Source organism: Myotis nattereri (genome assembly GCF_964212035.1).
Source record: "Myotis nattereri genome assembly, chromosome: 3".
NCBI lineage: Eukaryota > Metazoa > Chordata > Mammalia > Chiroptera > Vespertilionidae > Myotis > Myotis nattereri.
Window position 1 is genome coordinate 85968541 of NC_138077.1, and position 20701 is coordinate 85989241.

The 20701-nt window shown below is 37.6% G+C and overlaps 1 pseudogene across 1 annotated transcript in view; it reads right to left on the minus strand.

The window, feature by feature from the left end:
• The window catches only part of LOC308515406 (large ribosomal subunit protein uL10-like), a 62044-nt pseudogene extending 44314 nt beyond the window's left edge, over window positions 1–17730 (minus strand). The window contains exons 1-4 of the transcript in view: window positions 17622–17730; window positions 14582–14653; window positions 12940–13002; window positions 10031–10148 (exon numbers count right to left, since the gene is read on the minus strand). The product of the transcript in view is annotated as a large ribosomal subunit protein uL10-like (transcript). The remainder of the gene's footprint in view (window positions 1–10030; window positions 10149–12939; window positions 13003–14581; window positions 14654–17621) is intronic.
• Window positions 17731–20701: the final 2971 nt, after the last annotated feature.

Genomic DNA, 20701 nt, shown 5'->3' on the forward strand with positions numbered 1-20701 from the left:
ATATTATCCAGATGTGGCAGTGATCACATCCATATTTTTTATTTCCATAGGCCAAACTTCCTACTATATAAAGTGGCAATCAATTCTTACATCTTCAACATCTTGTAGATGTTAGGCATTTCCTAGAATTTTAGTTATCTTTGCCATTACTTATGAACCAACGAGACTTTTATATAGGAGTCTGTCTATACAAGATATGCTTGATTCCTCTCCCATTTGTTTATGCTGAGTTGTTCAGGAAATTACTAAGCAAGTCAGACTATTGCTCTCTTTGAGCCATCCCTACATCATCAAACTCTACAAATATAGTCATGCTAGTTTACCATGGAAATACACATATTATTTATTTTTTTAAATGTGAAATTCTAAGAAACACATTTTATTGTACCTTAAATAAAGGTTGAAATGGTAGTTAAGATAGCTACTCTTTTATATCAGTTAGAAAGGAGAGTGCCATTCAAGATTTATTTCTTCAGAAGGATGGCATGCCCCCATGGGTGCTCTTTCTCCTCATGGTAAAGTTAACTCACTTGGACAATCTTTTATACACAAATAGCCCCCTTTTCAATTCTGCATTTAGAAAACAATCTTCATCTTTCAAAAGGAAAAAACATTCTCAATAACCCATTGTCCCATTGTGTTTCAGGCAGTCTCTCTCTCTCTCTCTCTCTCTCTCTCTCTCTCTCTCTCTCTCTCTCTCTCTCTCTCCTCTCTCTTCTTATACAGATGGCATCCCAAAAATATAAATACACACTTAACAGCTGATAGCTAAATTGATGTTTTTTTCTTTTCAGATTTAACTTATTGGAATCAATAATTATTCAAAGTATATATATATTTTTGGGACACCATATATATATACATCTTAGCCTTACCTCATTTGGAAACATTGCCTCAAACAGTCTGATATGAAGCATTATTTCCTGATCAAGGCTGAATTACAAGAAAACCCAGATGGATTGTCAGTGTTTCCCCTTAGTTGTTTTCCTTACTACACAAAGAAATTTGAACCAGTTCTTATGTCACAATTTAATTAAATTATTGAAATGTAGTGTCTCACCCAAAATGGACATGGATTGGGTTACTGATGACATATATGACATATTTTAGAGAATACATGAAATGAACTTGTAATGATTCCAGTTGCTGATTTCCTCCTCCCTCCTTTTTTCATTCTTGGAAGTCTCTGATGAACTGACGTGGAAGACTGGAACCGGGACTTCCCTAGAACATACACAGCCAGATAGTTTAACCACATCAATTATAACGGAAGAAATCTGAGTATTTTAGAAGATATGTCATGTTTGGGAGATAGGAATGTTATTAATGACAGATTTTGAGGCTTAGTGATCAGAGAATATGGGAAGTCAAAACATAAGTATGATAAGGAAGACTGGAAGAGCACTAATCAATTAAGAAGAGTGTGCTTGATGCTGACTATAATGAGTCAGAAATATCATCGCTATAAACAGACACAAAGCATGTCATAAAAGAAAGGTCATTAGGTGACAGTAAAATGACAATTCTGGCTCCGCCTTTAGCGAGCCAGAATAAACAACCCCATATCTTGTGTCATGGGACTGAGCATATCAAGTAGCAATAATTATTATTTTTATGGGTGAGATGAATTGAGAGGACATTTAGTTTTCTTTTAAGGTTTGCATGTGGACTGAATAACTAATAAACACTTGATGCTTTGAGACAAATAGTTATTGAAAGTGGGAATTCTGAAAAAATGTTGCTAATGAAGTGACAGTAGCTATAGAAAGGATTTGAAGAAAGGGAAACGATTAGACAAAGATTATCATGGAAGGACTAATGCATGAAAAATGTATGATTGTTGTCATTTACAAACTTAATTGTGTGTGTATATAGAGCAGTTTGTTATAAAATATAGCCAGGGTTCAACTTCCATCCTGGATGCACTGAACAACAGTCCCATCTAAATTTGATCCTAGAATTTGGATTACCCTTTCCTTTCCCCTTCTCTAGAGTGGTAATCTCTGGGTAGTAATTGGGACTCTCACTCTTATCACTATGGATGGGGCATTTCCCATAACCTGTAATTTCATTTCCCCCAAGTTCTAGGATAGCTTATTTGCACTTTCTCTGCCATTGTCACTGAGCTCATTAGATTCTGGAGAATCTGAGCTCCTTCATACTAAAAGGGAAAATTTTTACCTGCAAAGTAAGATATGACCCCAAAGTTAATTTACTTGTTTTATTCTTGTTTATGTAGTCTTCTCCCCAGGAATTACACTTTCCTTTCTAGGAATTTAGACCAAATTCCCCAAGGGCAAAGCTGTGTGCTACTAAGTAATATGTGACCATATAAACAGCTATCTTTTTATCAAAATGGAGTAAGATTTCCACATTTCTACTCTACCCCAGAAGGAGATTTCTGGCTTCTAAAGACTTCTTTCTAGGAGCCAAGGTCATTTAAATCCAAGTTTATTTAAAGGATATACAACTACTACCACTACCAATGTTATTCAAAGGGCTAGTTCTAAAATTCCCTTTATCATAGAACCTAGAGTCAATCTATGGACAGTCCCAGATTCCTGGCAAGGGGTATAGATTAAGGTGAATATTGCTACATTTAGTAGAGGGACCAGGACAAAATGGAATTATTAATTTTTGTATAATAATTATCAATGCTTAATATTGACTTTGAACATAATATTACAATTTATAAATGATCTCACAGAATTCTTAGGTAGACATGGCAATAATGAGTAAAAGCTTATTATAATACTTTATATAATATATGATACCTGATATTGCTATCTAAAATGCCCTCATAATAGGTAGAGCCACAGATTTAGAAGTTTGTTACATTTTCAGCTATCTGTGTTTTGATACCTTACCCTGTAACTGATCATTAACAGAAGATTTTCTGTAATTAACTAGTCTTCTTGATGTTGATCCTGGTTTAATAAGCATTGTCATATAAAATATTCAAAATAATTGAATTAATAAACTCACATCAATTTCAAAATATTATCTACACATATTAAATACAGGAGAATCAACATGTCTTGAATATCATTCCAGTTTTAGCATTATATTTCTTAATCAGTCATTAAAATTTGTTGAAATGCATGTAGACTATACAATTTAATTTCCACAAAATAGAACTCTATCATTTCTCTAAGTAAATGCTATCATGACTTTAGCCACTAAATTCTTGCTTTGCTGAAGTAAAAACAAAACGGCAGAGCTCGGTGTAACATACCTCTCCTGCCGAGTCCCATCGGTGCAGGTGTTAAAAATTGGACACTTTTTTTTCATGCCCTTGATATATGAAAACAAAACCAGAGGAAGGTTGTTGAGGAAACGGTGTTTTAAACAGTAGTAGCTCAATCTGTTGATTTACAGGCTACTGATTTACAAGCTGTGAATGAATTGAAGCCTTCAGCAACAGGAAGCTCTGCCATTGGGAAACCCTAGTGCTCCAGCTGGAGCCCAGGGACCTGCTTGACTGCCTACAGGAACACGCACTCCGGGAGCCCCTGTAATCAGAGTTGTTAACCAGAAGGAAATGTCTTCAGTGCTCTTACATAGCTCTTAATCAGATACTGACAGAGTGCCTTTGATCAACGTATTTGCACCATGAGGTTAACCAGGGGGTTCAGTATGTCCACATAGATTTCACAGTCGGTTCCAAATGTATACAACCAACAGAGAGACTATTCAAACCTGATCCTGTTGCTGGCTTCCTCCCTGTCCTCTCCAGCTCTGGGGTCTGTTGCGCGGATTAATGAACTACATTTTTCAAGCATCTTGCCATCTCTGAATTAGAACGGAGAGCGAAACATGAGGCATTGTTATGGAGGCCTGCTTGTGACTTCTTTGATATCTCCACGTGTCTTAATTGAAACTTTAGACAGTGGCACCAGCCTGCTGCCCTGTGTTAGGCCTGTAAGAACACAGTAGTGGAGAGAAAGAAACCTCAGGGAGGAATTATCTCACAGACAGAGATCACTGGTGGGTGAAATGGCCCCGGCTGAGTTATTTTTCATTTGCCAGCTTGGTTGGTATCCAGAATCCGTGACTTGAAATGAAACTACTCTGTAGTCGCCAAGCAGGGAAACAAAGTTGGCACAGAGGTGCCAGAGGAAGTAATTCACAAGGTGCATCCCAAAGAGGTTGAGGAGAGAGTTATATATTTTTCTGTCACTTTAATTGCCTGTGAAAGATTTCTTGTACTTTGTGTTACTGGTCAAGATGGATTAACTCCATCGTATCTTAGGGAAAAAGAAATGACTGGGTCTGCAGTGAGCTTGTTGTGGGGGAGACACTCATGAACTAATGCTAATAGATTTTTTTAGTATGTTTTAAAACAACACATTACAGGGTAAACGTGTATTGCTGCACTCTGACATGGTCATGAGATGGCACAGAAAATATATTCACATAAGTAAGCATGAAATTTTATAAAACTACAGGTTGCAGTTGTGTTTAAAATAGAAATAAAATGAATAATAAAAATAAAAATGAGTATTCTTTCATTTAGAGGTTGACATGTGATTGACAATATGTATCCAAGAGCTACCAAGAAAAACAAAGACAAGTGTTAGAATTATTTTTTTAATCTTAAGTATTTACATTTATAATTTAAAACAGTAAAATTTAATTTCAAATGCACTATCTTTATAGTATTTAAATTACTTGGTTTTCATTCTACCCTCCCACCAAAAAAACCTAAGGAAATTGAATAATCACCTTTCATGCTCTACTTACTGAAAATATGGAAAAATTATTGAGGCAAAATAAGAGATAACTGGTAATAGTTAATTTTAGATATATTACCTTAAAATTTAGAAAGTGATTAAAATATAGTGAATACATTTTTTCCTGGCCTCAAAAAATTAACTAATATTATTCTAATTTGGAGAACGATTGATAAGGTTATCTCCCAGACGTCAATATTTGTTTCAGATGAAATCACAGTCTAATTATTGTTTGAAAACCTGTATGCTATAATTTTTACACGTTAATTATAATTTAAAGTAAGTAATTGTCAAAGCTTTTCTCTCCAGAATTCATCTGATTTTACCTTTTGCTGAAATTAAATTTCATAAGAAATAAATTTTAAAAATCAAAATAAAATATATTTTTTCTAAGTAATCAAATATGATGTTTTAATGAATTTTAGTGAATCTTAACAGCACTAATATAATGACAAATATTATTAGTTAGAAATTTATGCAAAGCTTTGAAATGTGCAAAGAGATCGCCAGATGTGTTTTAAATGGAGTACTGGGCATTGTATAAGGGACCTTCTGCAGTGATTTCATTCTATAGGACTGTCCACCTATGAAAAATAGAAATTAACTTGGAGAAAATTGAGGTTATGCAACTGTATCCTGAAATTGCATTACATAGCAATGTAAGTGATTCTTGCTCATGGCAATGAAAATAAATTTTATACAGAATATAAGTCTCCAGAATTCTCATTGAATTGATTTTAACAGTTTATCATAGTGGGTTAAATAAAATCTTTGACAAGGTTCATTTCATATTAGTATGAGAGTCACAATTTTAACTCTCATATAATTATATTTCAACAGACATGAGGCAGAAAATAAGAGCGCTTTTAAAAAAGTGAGCTTACTGTAGTATTCCCTTATAAACATGTTATCACAATAGTTAATGTTAAGTATTCTCATTAAAAATATTGAAGAAAAATTTGTGTAAATTCTAGAATGTACATTGTGGAGGAATGATTTTGTTTTATTTATTAGTGTTGATTTTTTTTTTTTTGAGAACCTCTAACAGTTTTGTAGTGTGAGCACTCACTATTTGTTGCTACAAATGAAGCCTAATATAAAGAATGGGCATAAATAATATAACCACATCTAACTGGAAGGACAATATGCAAATATCAAAGGAAAGACTGAAATCTTATTTCTACCTTCCCACATTAAAATTGATTTTAAATGTCAAATTCCATATTAGAGTGTACCCCAGGAAGGGTGGGGATGAAACTTAAAAAAAATATATATGTTTTAATTGATATTAGAGAGAGAGGAAGGGTGACAAAGAGAGAGAAACATCAATAAGCTGCCTCCTTCATGCCCCATCTGGGGGATTGCGTCAGAAACCCGGGCATGTGCCCACACCAGGAATCGAACTGGAGACTTCTTGGTACCTGGGACGACATTCAACCACCTGAGCCACACCTGCCAGGGCAAAACATTTATTATTTTCTATACCATGAGGAAACCTTTTCTATTTGTTTTTGTTTTCTTTCTTGCATTTTTAAAGAATCATATGATAAGCTGACAATTTTTAAAATACAAATGAAATCCAGTGGAACTGGGAGCTATGATTGTGAAGCCGTTCTCAATATGAACTGTGGATTTTTATTCTAACATAAAAATGTAGTTAACAAAATAAAAGTTTCTTCATTATTAATATATGGCAACGGAATTTCCTCATCTTTTCTTTTTACACACCTGTGAAAATGTGATTGAGAAGGTCATCTGACACTGTTCCATTTTACAAAACATTACACTATAAGCCAACTTTTCTAGTGGCTTAGGAATTTGATTACCTATACCTCTGTGTAGTTTTTAAATGTATATTCTGCTTGAGTTTCATGAAATCCTTGGAATTGTAGGTTTAAAGTTTTATCATAAATTCTGAAAATTTTCAGCCAGTTTTTTTTTTAAATAGTTTGTGACATTTCATTTATACATGTAAGTTTTTTTAACCCCTTTAAATAGTTATTATCTTTGTTTAAGACACAATTAAGTTACTTGAAAGCAGTTTGATTCTCTGAGGCTGGTTGTTTAAACTGTTGTAGGCAAAGTCAGAGTAACTTTTAGTCTAGGCTTGATTGACCCCATTCCAGAGGCAGTGACTTTTTCAATATTTTGTCTGATGCTTCCTGTCTTCTCTCATTCTTGAATACACAATCTAGGAGAGCCTCAGTCTCAGTAGTTGTTCTGCTTCCTCCTTCCTCCAGCCTCTGATACATTGATCAGCATATATTTGTTGATCAATACTCAGCTGATAATTGGAGGAGGATCTGCTTCATATCTCCAGAGTTCTTTGTGCACTTCTGCTCTCCTGTACTATACCCTTTGAATTATTCAGGTTTTGCATCCTCAAATGCTTAACTCTATCCCTGAAACTTGGGCAATCATAGGGCTTTTATTGTTTACTAAAGGCCAGGTGCACGAATTTGTGCACAGGTGGGGTCCCTCAGGGAGGCCTGCAGAGATCGGGCCCCAGCTCGTGCCCCCAGCCTCACAGCCCCACAGCCCCACCTGGTACCCCCCCTTGGCCTGGTGCCGCCCCCTCACCTGCTCCACCTTCCTGCCTGCAAGGCAACCAATTGGGGGTGGGCCTCCTGCCCTGCTCCCTCAGTGCCTGGGAGCCCAGCAGCGGCCTCACCCCCCGCCACCACTGGTCACTGTCTGCAGGGTGATTAGCGGGATGATCAGACCACCACTCACACTCATCTTGACCTGGTGCCTGCTCCACCTGCTCCACCATCCTGCCGCAGTTCCACTCTTGTTGGGTCCCTTTGGGTCTGTCAGAGCCTCCACTGCTGCCTGCTGCCAGCACTGAGTCACTGATGCCCGCCATGTCCAGCGTCGTCCCCTGGTGGTCAGCACAAGTCATAGTGAACAGTCAAACTCCTGGTTGAACTATCACTGGAGGGGACAATTTGCATATTAGGCTTTTATTATATAGGATTTTTTCTTCCTTCTAGAATGACTGCACTTTGCTATCTGTTGTCTAATATCCAAAAATCATTATTTCATACATTTTGTCCATGTTTTGAATTGTGTGAGGCTGAACAATAAATGTAATTCCTCTTACTCCATCATGGCCAAAAGTAAAAGTCTGCTTGGTAGCTCTATTAAACTGAGTCTTCCTTAGCTTTTGAGCAATTTTTTAAAATGTCTTGAATATTCTATGATTTCAAATTATGAAATATTAGGGCTGGATCCTAAAATGCTATACTTTATGCCAGCCAAGAATAAGAATAAAGTAGGTAGCCACAGAGGAACTGAAGCAGGCCTTAATATTACATGTGTTACCTGGTCTCTGCGAGAAGTGAGAGTAGTAAGAGCAGTAACTTAGGCTAGCAAGAAGGTGGTTTTTTGAAAAGTAGTAGGAAGAATGTAGTAGATGAAAAGGAAGAATTTTTGTTTTGCTTTTTCCTTTGCTGGGTAAAAAAAAATGCCCTAGTCAGTTTGGCTCAGAGAATAGAGCATCAGCTTGTGGACTGAAAGGCCCTGGGTTTGATTCCAGTCAAGGGTACATGCTTGGGTTGCAGGCTCAATCCCCAGTAGGAGTGTGCAGGAGGCAGCTGATCTATGATTCTCTCTCATCATTGGTCTCTCTCTCTCTCTCTCTCTCTCTCTCTCTCTCTCTCTATCTCTCTCTCTCTCCTTTCCTCTCTGAAATCAATAAAAATATATTTTTAAAGAAGTTTATAAAAAGCATAATAAGTAACATGGTTTGCAGGATCTCAAGTGCTGAAGACCAGGACACTGTGAATATCTGTGAATAACTTGTACAGAGCACAAATGCAGGGGTCTCTTTCCATCACAGTCTACAGTCTATAGCCTTTGATTGGCAGCTGAGATATCAACTCTAAGAGCCTGTTAGAAACACAGAGTTTCAGATCCCACCCCCAGACCTACTGACTCAGAATATGCATTTCAATAAGATCCCAGATGAGTTGTATGCCAATTAAATTTGAGACATATCTATGTGAATAATGTCCTGGAGTTGGGAGTACACAACTTCCCTGAACCCCCAAGTTGGTAAAAAGATGACTTGAACAAGATGACTTGAAAAACTGGGTTAAGATGTCTCTGGGTAGTCAATTTTATATACATGCATATATATACAGTATGGCTAATGCAGAGAAACCTCGAATAATCCACTTTGTTTCCTACTTCCCTTTCCTCTGGTTTTCTACTCTCTTCTGAATTCCAGTTGCTACCCTGAGCTTACAGGTAGAAGCCACAGCACTGAAGGAAAATTCTTTTAGCTCACTCATATCAGTAAGAGAACATTATGTGCATTCTCTCTCTCTCCAGCTCCTTGTTCCCAGTAAGCCACAACACCAAGCCTGGCTTAGTTTCAGCAGAGGCATTCAGCGAGAGCGGCCTGATAATTCTCAAAACAGAATATGCATCAAAGGAATATGCAATTTGCAGACACATGCTAGACATGTCTTTTCTCTTTTAAGTATAAATCTCACATTCTGAAATAATTACATTGTGGGCAGTTAGCCAGCCTTGGTATAGATAAAAACTTGATTGGATATGTTAATCACTAGCTGGATAAAGAGGGGAAACATTCATTCTCTCCTAACACGTTTCCTCCAGCTATATTGTTAATCCCAGCATTTCCTGGAGAGACTTGTGTGTTTCACACCACTGTCAAGTTGCCAGGTTTCTAGGTGGTCAATTAGGACAATGAGCCAAACTGAAGGTAATCATCAAAATTTATTCCCTTACTGATATAGTGTAAGTAAGACTCAAAAATAGGCACCAGCTCTCCAATGCTCCATTTCTTCTCCATAGAACAATAGCATCAGGCATTGGTCAAGTGGATCTGCGCAAATAGGGGGACGTTCACATTGCAGATGATCCCTGAATGAGTGTCACCTGTTGTTTTGTAAACCCACAGGGCTCGGGGAGGGAGAGAGGATGTGCTATCAGTAAGGAAGTACTGAGTGAGAAAAGTGTCTCAAGCAAGGACTTTCATTAAGGAGACCTCCAAAGAGAGGCATATGGGCTAGGAATGCAGGACATGCACGTGAGCGTGAATCCTTGACTACAACTCCCTCCAGAAAATTGCAATGTATTGGCCACCTACCAAGTCTTTTGGGGGAGGACAGTTTCCCCCCACCTTGAGGTTTTCCAGGCAAAGCCTTGTATTTGCCTATGATCAGTCATGAAATATCACACAGAGGATTTTGCCCTGGAGCCGGATGCCTCAAATACAGCCTGGAGATATAAAGTGCACGTACAAGTTAGACAGAGATCTTGTATACCTATTCAATATGTGGGGTTCGATGAGACTGTTGCTGAGAGTGACACTGCAGTCAGCTCTACCAGATGGGACTTTAACTAAGCAGGCGTTAGAAGTCTTAGCAGAAGTGTTCATGCCGCCTGAAAGGGAATGTAAGACATTCATTTCTGAATGGAGACTGTGTCCTTGAGCAATGCCACTTACCGTTTTCAAGTGTTTCCTTACCCGAGGGTAAATATTTAGTGTGTGTGCTTCTTTCAATTTATACTCGCAGTTTGGAGCAGTTCAGACACAGTTGTGACAATGCGGAATTGAGGTCAACCTATTAGCTGGTTTCCAGGACAGATTTCCCCCAGTCTCTAGCTGGCAGTTTTGATGAATGGTGATATCCTTCAGGGTAATATTTTTACACTATTAGTTTTGAGCAGTTTTAAATTATAGTTTGCTCATTCTATTACAGAAATGCCTTTAGCAGGACCTGAGGACTCAATTTATTTTCTATGCTTATAGGTATAGATATTTTCTCTATTCTTTTTGTACCCTGCTTCCCTAACTTCCAGTATGTATTCTCCAAATCATGTATTCTTCCCCTTTACTCTAACTCTGCCTTAGGCCATAGCCACCTTGAAATCCTGAACACAGCTTCTCAAATGGCTATGACATCCTCCCTTAGTCCAAGGAGAAACAGTTGTGTGGGCTTTGTAGCTCAGGGGGCACCTTTGAGTCCCCACATTTTCTTGAACATAGTAAGGGGATTGGATATCCCCCAAACAACTGGTATTTATGTTTTCTTAGTCAGGGAGTGGGGGATTAAGGATATTTACTCTGATATAAAAATTATCTTTTTATTTTGGGTCATATTTTCTATATCCTAGGGTCATGGAACAATTTATACTAGTTATATTTTAGACAGTCAGAACTATAACAATTCTCATGAGGTTATGGCTAAGAACTCACATAGTACAGATGAATACCAAACAAATGACAACTTTTACATTTGAAATCAAGTAATTTTGAGAACATGGTCATGACCCTCTCAGTAACCTGATATATACAAAGGAATATGGACTTTCAGTAGTCAACACTGATATGTAAATAACATACTGGAATGTGAATAAGCTTTTAAGTTTTTACTAGAATTCTATAAAACCCTGAAATTAGTAGTAGCATGGTCAGCAAATAGCTGAACATGTTAATTTTTCTACAGCATTTAGATTACTGAAGAGAAAATTAAGAATGGCTTTTAAAAACTATATTTCAATCTCATTATGTAAAAATATTGCAACTTTTCCTGGAGAAGAAAGACACGATGGCCTTGCAGGGTTCTGTTATCAGAATATCCCCAAAGCACCAAGTCTAAAATAGACTGCAGAGTTGGGAACAGCCACAGAATACATGGAGGATAAAGGTACAAAATTGTAACCTAAAGAAAATCAATTTAGCTTCACTGTGTTCTGCCATTACCCCAAATGTACCATGCACTTCAGCTCTGCTAAAAGAACTTTAGTACTCATACTGCCTGCTATAAATGAAGTAAACTAGGGCCAGGGGGAAGTAGAGAGTGGGAAAGAGATGTTTCAGAGAAGTAGCCCAAGAAATATAATTTTGTTAACCAATGCCACTACAATATATTCAATAAAAAAAATCAAAAGGTGCTAATTAAGAAAGAAGGAAAAATCACCCCTAAGGCCAATACAATAGAACACACACACACACACACACACACACACACACACATCATGCTTCTGAAGAAAATGATATGAGCAGCGGTAGTCAAACATACTTATCCCATTATTTTAAAAGCATCAACCACAGACCACTGCTTATTTAAAAATATGGATTTCTTGGCAAAATCCTATATTTATTGAATTAGCTCCTCTAGAAACAAAGACTGTGAACAGGTTCCAGTCTTTGCTTTTTTACAGGCATTTTTACAGGTTCCATACACTATAGTTAGAGGACCACTGCTATTTCTATAATATCTTCCCAATATAAAGGTCAGTGTTTTTAATTTTAATTTTTATAAATTTCAAATGTTGAAGAATGGAAGTATTTTAAAGTACCTATTTTCTTCTGGTAGACTAATATAAAAAAATGTATTAGTGAACTAATATGAGACCAACATTCTAATATTTTAGATTCCTTAAATTAGGCCAGGTCACCAGGGTAAAAATAGTGAGCTAACAAATGGAAGGTTTAAATGTTTCTACTTTCAAAAAAAGAATTATAATATATAAAATTTGAGCATTGAAAGAATATTAAAACTAAAACAGATTCAGGTTTATTGAGTAAGGTCTAGGTTTACATGCATAGCTAGCTGGCTGAGTGTAAAGGAGAGATAGAGATAGAGAAGAGAGAGAGAGAGAGAGAGAGAGAGAGAGAGAGAGAGAGAGAGAGAGAGATCCATGTTTTCCCACATACAGTATGACAGTGGAAAACCCCACAAAATTATATAGGAACAGAAAAGGGACTCAATAATGAAAACTAATTAATTCAGCAAGTTTTTATTTTTTAAAATCTTCAACCCTAGAACTCTTCTGTTGATGATCAAATACCCATTTGTCATGAAGAAGACCAACATCTCTTCCTGTGTGCTAATCCGGCCATCTGACAGATGTCAGATATCAGAACATTGTTGTTATTGTGCATATAATCCAAGAACCAAAACATCAATAAACAACTGGGTCAACTGTGTAAGCACCAGCACAAGAGTAATTCTGTGCTCTGGCCTAGCGATTGGGAACAGATATAAACATTTGTAATTATGCATGTTTCAGACTGCCTTTTATGCACAAAAACAGTTGCTTTAGAAATTGTGGGTGGGGCTGGCCTAACATAAACATGATTTGCCTTTCTGAAGCATAGGATGAGAGATTAGAGTACATGTAAACACATTAATCATGAAATGAAAATTTTAGGAAGGCAATTTACTTGTGAACTTCTGGGTGTCACTCAAAACTGGGTGGAGGTGGGCAAAGGGGGAATGGGGCTCATCTGTAAGCAAAAACAATAAAAAAATGAAAGTTTTGAAGCTGCTTGGGTCATTTCCTCATGCTTAAGAACTAATATGATCATAAGGTGGGAAGGAACATTATGAGGAACATTTTCTCCTTTCCACTGCCACATTTCAGCGATTCATTAGATGATATTTGGGGTTTGTTTACTGACATTGATTTAGCTTTAGAGCATAATACCAAGGAAGCTCCAATGACAGGTATGAACATACATACAAAATGCCAACATCCATTTCCCATTTTTACTTTTGTGACTGGACTTCTTCCCATTTTTAGCTGATCCTAGTACTACTTGCTAAACAACCGTATATCCCATCCTATCTTACAGTCAAATGGGACTATGCTCTGGACAATTTCATGTCAGTGAATATGTAGCAGATTTCCAGGAGGTCTCCTTAAATAAACTTCCTATCTTCTTCATGCAAGCATAAATGAAGTCCCTTTGAGAATGGAAGTAACATGTTGGAAGAGTAGATAGGTGGATACCAGTGACTTTAAAATACTGAGACTAGTGAAGCTGTCAAGCTAATTTGAATTTCTTACCTCCAGAATTTTCTTACATGATAGAAAAATAAGCTTCTACCTTTTTAAAACCACTGATTATGCCTTTGTTTGCTTGTATATGGAAAAATGGAACCAAATTCTATACAGAATACAGATTAAATTTAGCCAATCTGTGTAGCATGCTTACCATTGGCCAGAGGCTATTTTAAAATTTGAGACTACAGTGGTGAATAAGAATGGACATGATTAGCTAACCGTCTGATGCAGGGGTCAGCAAACTATAACTCATGAGTCAAATCTCCCCACTGTTTTGATAAATAAAATTTTATTGTAACACAGCTGTTACAATTATCTATTGCTGCTTTCCTGCTATATTGACATAGTTGAGTAATTGTGACAGAGTTCTCATGATCTGGAAAGCCTAAAATAATTACTATCTGGCACTTTACAGAAAAAAAGTTTGACAAAACTGATCAGGTGGGAAACCAAGGCAAATAAATGAACATTAGAGTGATGTGTTGTATATATAATATGAAGGTTCCTTGATGCTGATAGCCTGGACTTGAGAGATCAGAAATATTACTAGAGATGGTGATGTTTAAGATGAACTTAGAAGGATAAGTAGATGGTAACCACATAAATGAGTCAGTGAGAGCATTCTAAGTTGAGAAAAGTGTATAATCCCCAAACCCCAAAATGACAAATACTGTCAAGTGAAATGAATACTGAAAATTTCCCCATAAGGAATGGAAGACTAACACCAACCTTAGAAGCAGTTACAGAGGAAGCCAAGGGCAGGATTGAGCTCAGGAAAGATTAGAAATATCAAAGTCATCATTTACTTTTCAATCAACTTTACCAGGTATTTGCATTTTAAACTTCATCGTCTTTAAGTTTCGCTTAAATCAGAATTAAAGTTTTCTTTAGGAAAACAATGAAATTCGATGTAAATTGTGTGAGAGTGTGTCAGGGGTGAGAAGGGAGGTGCAGCAGTTGCCCTTAAACCACTAGTCCTGGGTGTCAAAGTGAAGTATGAGTAACAATCACTAGGTTACGTGCTGAATTGCAGACCTCAGGTTTCACGGTTTTTAGACGCTGATTCAATGTTCTAGGCGTGGGCTTGGAAACTGGGAATTTACACAAGTGAAAAAAGTAATTTCAATCAAATTTATCTAGAAGCTCTTTTGAGAAATGCTGCTTTGCTGCTGACCCATGCACCAGAACCTTCTGAGACGCTTGAAAACTCACTCTTGGCTGACGTCCTGAACTAGTGAAAAAAAGAGGGTGGTGCCTTTGGACCTGTGTTTTAATAAGCTTTCCAGAGGATTCTGGTGTGCAATAAAGTCTCTAAAAACATTTCTATATTCCTGGTTCTTGTCTCACAAGCCTATCAGCACTCATGACCAGCAATGTGCAAGGCAGAGAAGCAAGGAGCAGTGTCTGAGCCAGCTTGATTGAGCATCAAGAGGACAACGATTGTGGAACATGGAGGCACTGCCAGCTCATGACTCTTGACTCTGTTTTCTGTTTTTCCCACTTTATGTTTAAGGGGAGTCTCACCCTGTTCCTGAGCCTTTCCTGACTACACAGCTCCACAAACATAGAAGTTGGCCAGTGTGCTCCTAGAGGATGTGAGCAGAGTCACTGTTTAATTCAGGAACTACTTCCCTTGCTGTCATTTCTAGAGTCACAGGCCTTTCATTCCCAGCTATTAACTAATCTGTAATGACACCTGACATGCATGTAGAACTTGGCTTCCTTATCCTATTTGATCCTGAAAAAGGATAAGTAACTGAATATTACATTATGTCTCCAGAAAGTAGTAATTCAGAATTTCCTTTTCAGCCAAATACTATTATTTTATTGGTCCAGAGGCAGACATATTTTCAGGATATAGAAGTACATATAGGATTTTAAGTGTCCATTTCCTAAGTTGATTTGCACAGTGTATAAAATTTGAAAGTGCTTAAAATCAGACTTACATAAACATGAAGGAACCATTTTGTACTCTCAAGTTGAAATCAGAAAACTCTTTCAAACATAGTACACGTCTTAATCTATAATTACATTTACCTAAGTGATTTCTACCTGCATTTATTATGTAACTCATATTTAGAGTTTAGCAATAACTTTGATTACTTACTTGGACTCTGTACACTTGATCAGAAGGTAATTTTTGAAATGTCATTTTACTCAGTTCTCATCACATAGTAAGTTGGCACATGGTTAACTCTTATTAGACTTTTTTTTTATTAGCCACAATGAAGAAAATAGAAGTACAGCCTAACAAACATGTTATGTTTTAATTAAAGTTGGTCAATATTGTCCCTTTTTTACATTAGGAAATGCAAGTGTTAGATGTTATTGGTGAAAATATGTCCCATGAAAATATTTTTTTTAATGGACAATATAATTATAGACTCAAAGAAATAGAAATGTGCACAAATGATTGACAAACACATATTTGGCCAATACCCCCTTCTAAATGACAGAAATAGGAAAAAAATATTGAACTCCACCTATAGGATTTTGTAAACCAACAGCAAAATAACAAAATAAGAAATCTCCAATTCTCGTAATAATATAGATGATATTTACTATGCATTTGTTCCAGACCAAAAAGTTACTTTATCAAATATTTTGGCAATGTTGAAAGACGAATCATAGTGTTGAGGGACTTTCTGCTCAATTTTTCTGTAAACCAAAAATATATGGTAGCCGAAACCGGTTTGGCTCAGTGGATAGAGCGTCGGCCTGCGGACTGAAGGGTCCCGGGTTCGATTCCAGTCAAGGGCATGTACCTGGGTTGCAGGCATATCCCCAGTGGGGGATGTGTGTGCAGGAGGCAGCTGATCGATGTTTCTCTCTCATCGATGTTTCTAACTCTCTATCTCTCTCCCTTCCTCTCTGTAAAGATCAATAAAATATATTAAAAAAAAATATATATGGTAGAGCTTGGGTGAGGACAAAGGGAGGAGAAAACAGATGAGCTACTGGTAAAGGAATAGAGATCAGTGATTTTCAGATATGAGCACTATCAGAATCACCTCCAGGTGATTCTACTGGTTCCAGCCTTTAGAGTTTCTGGATACAATTTTATAAGTTATGTGGAAATAACAAGAAGTTTTGAATCATTTGATAAACATTTGAATGCTTTGTTTATATTTTATATTATTTGATGTACTATAGGGAAGGTAACATAAAGCTATTATCTATACTAATAAAAGCCTAGGTGATCCTCATGCCCTCACACGATGCCCTCATGTCATCACAAGATAGCTGCCACAAAATGGCCGTCCTCACGTCATCTCAAGATGGCCACCACAAGATGGCTGCCACAAGAAGGCTGGCAGAGGAGGGCAATTAGGGGCAAACAGGCCACCAGGGGAGGGCAGTTGGGGGCGATTGGGCTGGCAGAGGAACAGTTAGGCATCAATCAGGCCAGCAGGGGAGTGGTTAGGGAGCAATCAGGATGGCAGACAGAAGCTGTTAGGGGCAATCAGGCAGGCAGACAGGCATGCAGTTGGGAGCCAGCAGTCCTGGATTGTGAGAGGGATGTCTGACTGCCAGTTTCAGCCCGATCCCTGTGAGATCCCTGTGGGATTGGGCCTAACTCGGCAGTCGGACATCGCCTGAGGGGTCCCAGATTAGAGAGGGTGCAAGTCGGGCTGAGGAACACCACCCACTCTGTGCACAAATTTTGTGCACTGGGCCTCTAGTTGTATATAAATATTTAAGGGAATTTTAGTATTTCTAGCCAATTTTAAATGTCTGAGAAATTTGGTATATTTATTTGAGATATTTTTTATTAGTTCTCTAAATGTTGATTGTTATACAAAGAATAAATAGAAGTTATAGCTCAATGCCCAAACATACCAACAAAAATTCAGTCACCTAAAATACTCTCCATTTTAGTCATTATTTTGGAAAACACCCACACTTCTATTGTTATTCTATCTGACTTAATGGATTATCCTGACAAAAGAAAATGTACGACTACAAAATCTAGCTCCATGCACTAATGATATAAGCTAAAAACCAGCTTACAAAAAACTCCTCTATCAGTGTGGCTCACTGTCATCTATGTAGAATTACCCAATTGGGACAGCCAATTATCTTGCTCCAATTTCTTGAGTGCAGAAGGATAGACAACTCTTGAAGTTGTGTTCCTTATGAAACTTTGTTCTGTACCCTCATTTACCATGATGACTTATTTTTTTTTATTTGCCCAATCATTTTAGGACCAAGATTTATAATATCTTTAAGGTAAAAACTGGACAATCTAGGAAATTGATATCTGTATATATGAAAGCCTAAGCGACCATCGCAACAGAATGGATGACCGAACAGGCTGCGTGGCATGACTAGGCTGGCAGGGGGGTTAGTGAGGGGCGACCAAGTGACCGAGCAGCAGGCTGTGTGGGGAAACCAGGTTGGCAGGGGGTCAGTGAGGGGTGACCAAACAACTGAGCAGCAGGCTGCATGGGGTGAGCAGGCCCGCAAAGGGGCAGTGAGGGATGACCAGGCTGGCGGGGGGCAGTTAAAATAAACTATTACATAATTTCTGAAGAATTCTAAAAATGAAAGATAAGAAGTTGACAAATATTGACAGTAAATTATTTGAAATTTCATAAAAGATAAAATGAATAATGTATCAGTTATCTATTGGTGATTAACCACCCCCGACCACAACCTAGTCGCTTAATGCAGCAAATATTTATTATTATATTTTCCAGTTTTTTAAACATTTAATTAACAAGTGAAAATTATATATATTTACATTGTAATTATATAATGTAATGCTTTGTCACACACATACATTGAGAAATGATTACTACAACAAGCTAATTTACTAGAACATATCCATCACCTTGCATAGTTATCTTCTGTGTGGGTGTGGTGAGAATATTTAAGATCTACTATTTTAGCCTTAGCCAGTTTGGCTCAGTGGCTAGAGTATTAGCCCATGGACTGAAGGGTCCTGGGTTCAGTTCTGGTAAAGCTTGATCCTAGCCCTGGTTGGGGCACATGCGGGAGGCAACCAATCCATGTGTCTCTCACATCGATGTTTCTCTGTCTTTCCCCCTCCTTTTCACTCTCTCAAAAAGTCAATGGAAATATATTCCCAGGTGAGGATTAACAAAAAGATCTATTTCAGCAAATTTCAAGTGTAAAATAGAGTAATATTAACTATAGCCACCACTCCACTCTCTGCTAATATGAGTTCATTTATTCATTTATTTTTTTAATACATTTTTATTTTTTCAATTACAGTTGACATACAATATTATATTAGTACTAGAGGCCCGGTGCACAGATTCGTGCACTGGTGGGTTCCCTCAGCCTGGCCTGCAGGGATTGGGCTGAAACTTGCTCTCCAACATCCCCCAAGGGGTCCAAAATTCCTAGAGGGTGTAGGCCAGGCTGAAGGACTCCACTGGTGCACAGTCATGGCCAAGGAGGGACCGCAGGAAGGCTCCAGGGTGTGTCTGGCCTGTCTCGTCCAGTCCCAAATGGCCAGACTCCAGCAGCAAGCTAATCTACTGGTTGGAGCATCTGCCCACTGGCGGTCAGTGTGTGTCATGGAGACTGGTTGAATGGTCAGACACTTAGCATATTAGGCTTTTATTATATAGGATCAGGGATATAGCATAGTGATTAGACATTTATATAACTTACAAAGTGATCAACCCGATAATTTTAGTACCCATCTAACATCATATATAATTATTATAATACTAGAGGACTAGTGCACGAATTCACACACAGTAGCCCACCACTCTTGCTACCCCGCCCACCCGCCTGCCACATTCGCTGCCCCGCCTACCCACCACTGCTCACCCCATTCACAGCCCTGCCCACCCGTCCTCTGCTGCTCTCTGTGCTCACTGCCCTGCCTGCCCACCACCCTCCTTGCTGCAATAGGAGCCTGTGGGCCGCGGGGGAGGGACCAAAAGAGACTTCTGGCTTTAGCTTACGGTGTAAATAGCTGGAAATAATGTAACACAAAAATAATAAAATAAAAAGTCACTATAACATATAAAATAATTACTTTTCCTTAAATATCAGATTAAAGAAATTTTAGGACAACCACTTCTAAAAATTTGGGGAGCAATAGGATCATTGCAAAATTATTTTAACCCTTGAGTTAGAATGATTTCAACCCCTGAGACACAGGGATTCATGGCTAGAGTGGGACAACAGAAAACCCCCTGGATCCCACGAGCAGGATCAATAATCAGGTGTCAAGCAATATCAATTTTATTGCCTGGTGAAAGACAAGAATATAGGCAGACCTTCTATGAGGTACACACACAAATTTAAGACCTAAAGTTGAGAATAAAGGAGACTTGAGAAAAACTTTCTGGTTAAGCACACATATGTAAGAAAGTCCAGAGGATTTTGAAGCCAATTGTGAATCATAATAACAACAAAACACAAACTCAGCTCAATTCTGAATAAGATTGACCCAACCTTAAAATTAATAGCCTAGCCCTAGCTGGATAGAACATCGGCCTGTGGCCTGCGGACATGCCCGGGTTGTGGGCTCAATCCCCAGTAGGGGGTGTGCAAGAGGCAGCCAGTCAATGATTCTCTCTTATCATTGATGTTTCTATCTCTCTCTACCTTCCCTTCCTCTCTGAAATCAATAAAAAATTTTTTGATAGCCTAGATGATGAGATCTAGAATGTGATTTACTATAGTGAATTCTATGTTATATATGCTCTTAAAAATAATTTGTATTCTTATCATAGAACATTGACTATGGTAGGGCATATTTTGGGCCTAAAATACCCTAAACCTCAACAAATTAAAAAAAAATTAAAATGTAATTTCACGGCCTGAAGTGGAATTAAATTAGAACTCAATAACCAAGATGTCTGAAACATCTTCAAATATTTGTATACAAATCAGCACACATGTATATATCATGTGGCTTAACAAAGAAGTAACAAATCAAATTTAAAAATATTTTCTATTGAATAAAAATGATATATTGAAATTGTAGTGTCCTATTACAGAAATATTTAAAGGAAAAATTATAGTAATAAAATTAATATTAGAAAGAAAAAATTGTCTGAAGGCAATGAACTAAAATTCTCATTTTAAGAAAAAAATACAATATGAGTGAACAAACATTTAGGGGAGTGTTGGGGGACTGGTGAAGGGGTTGA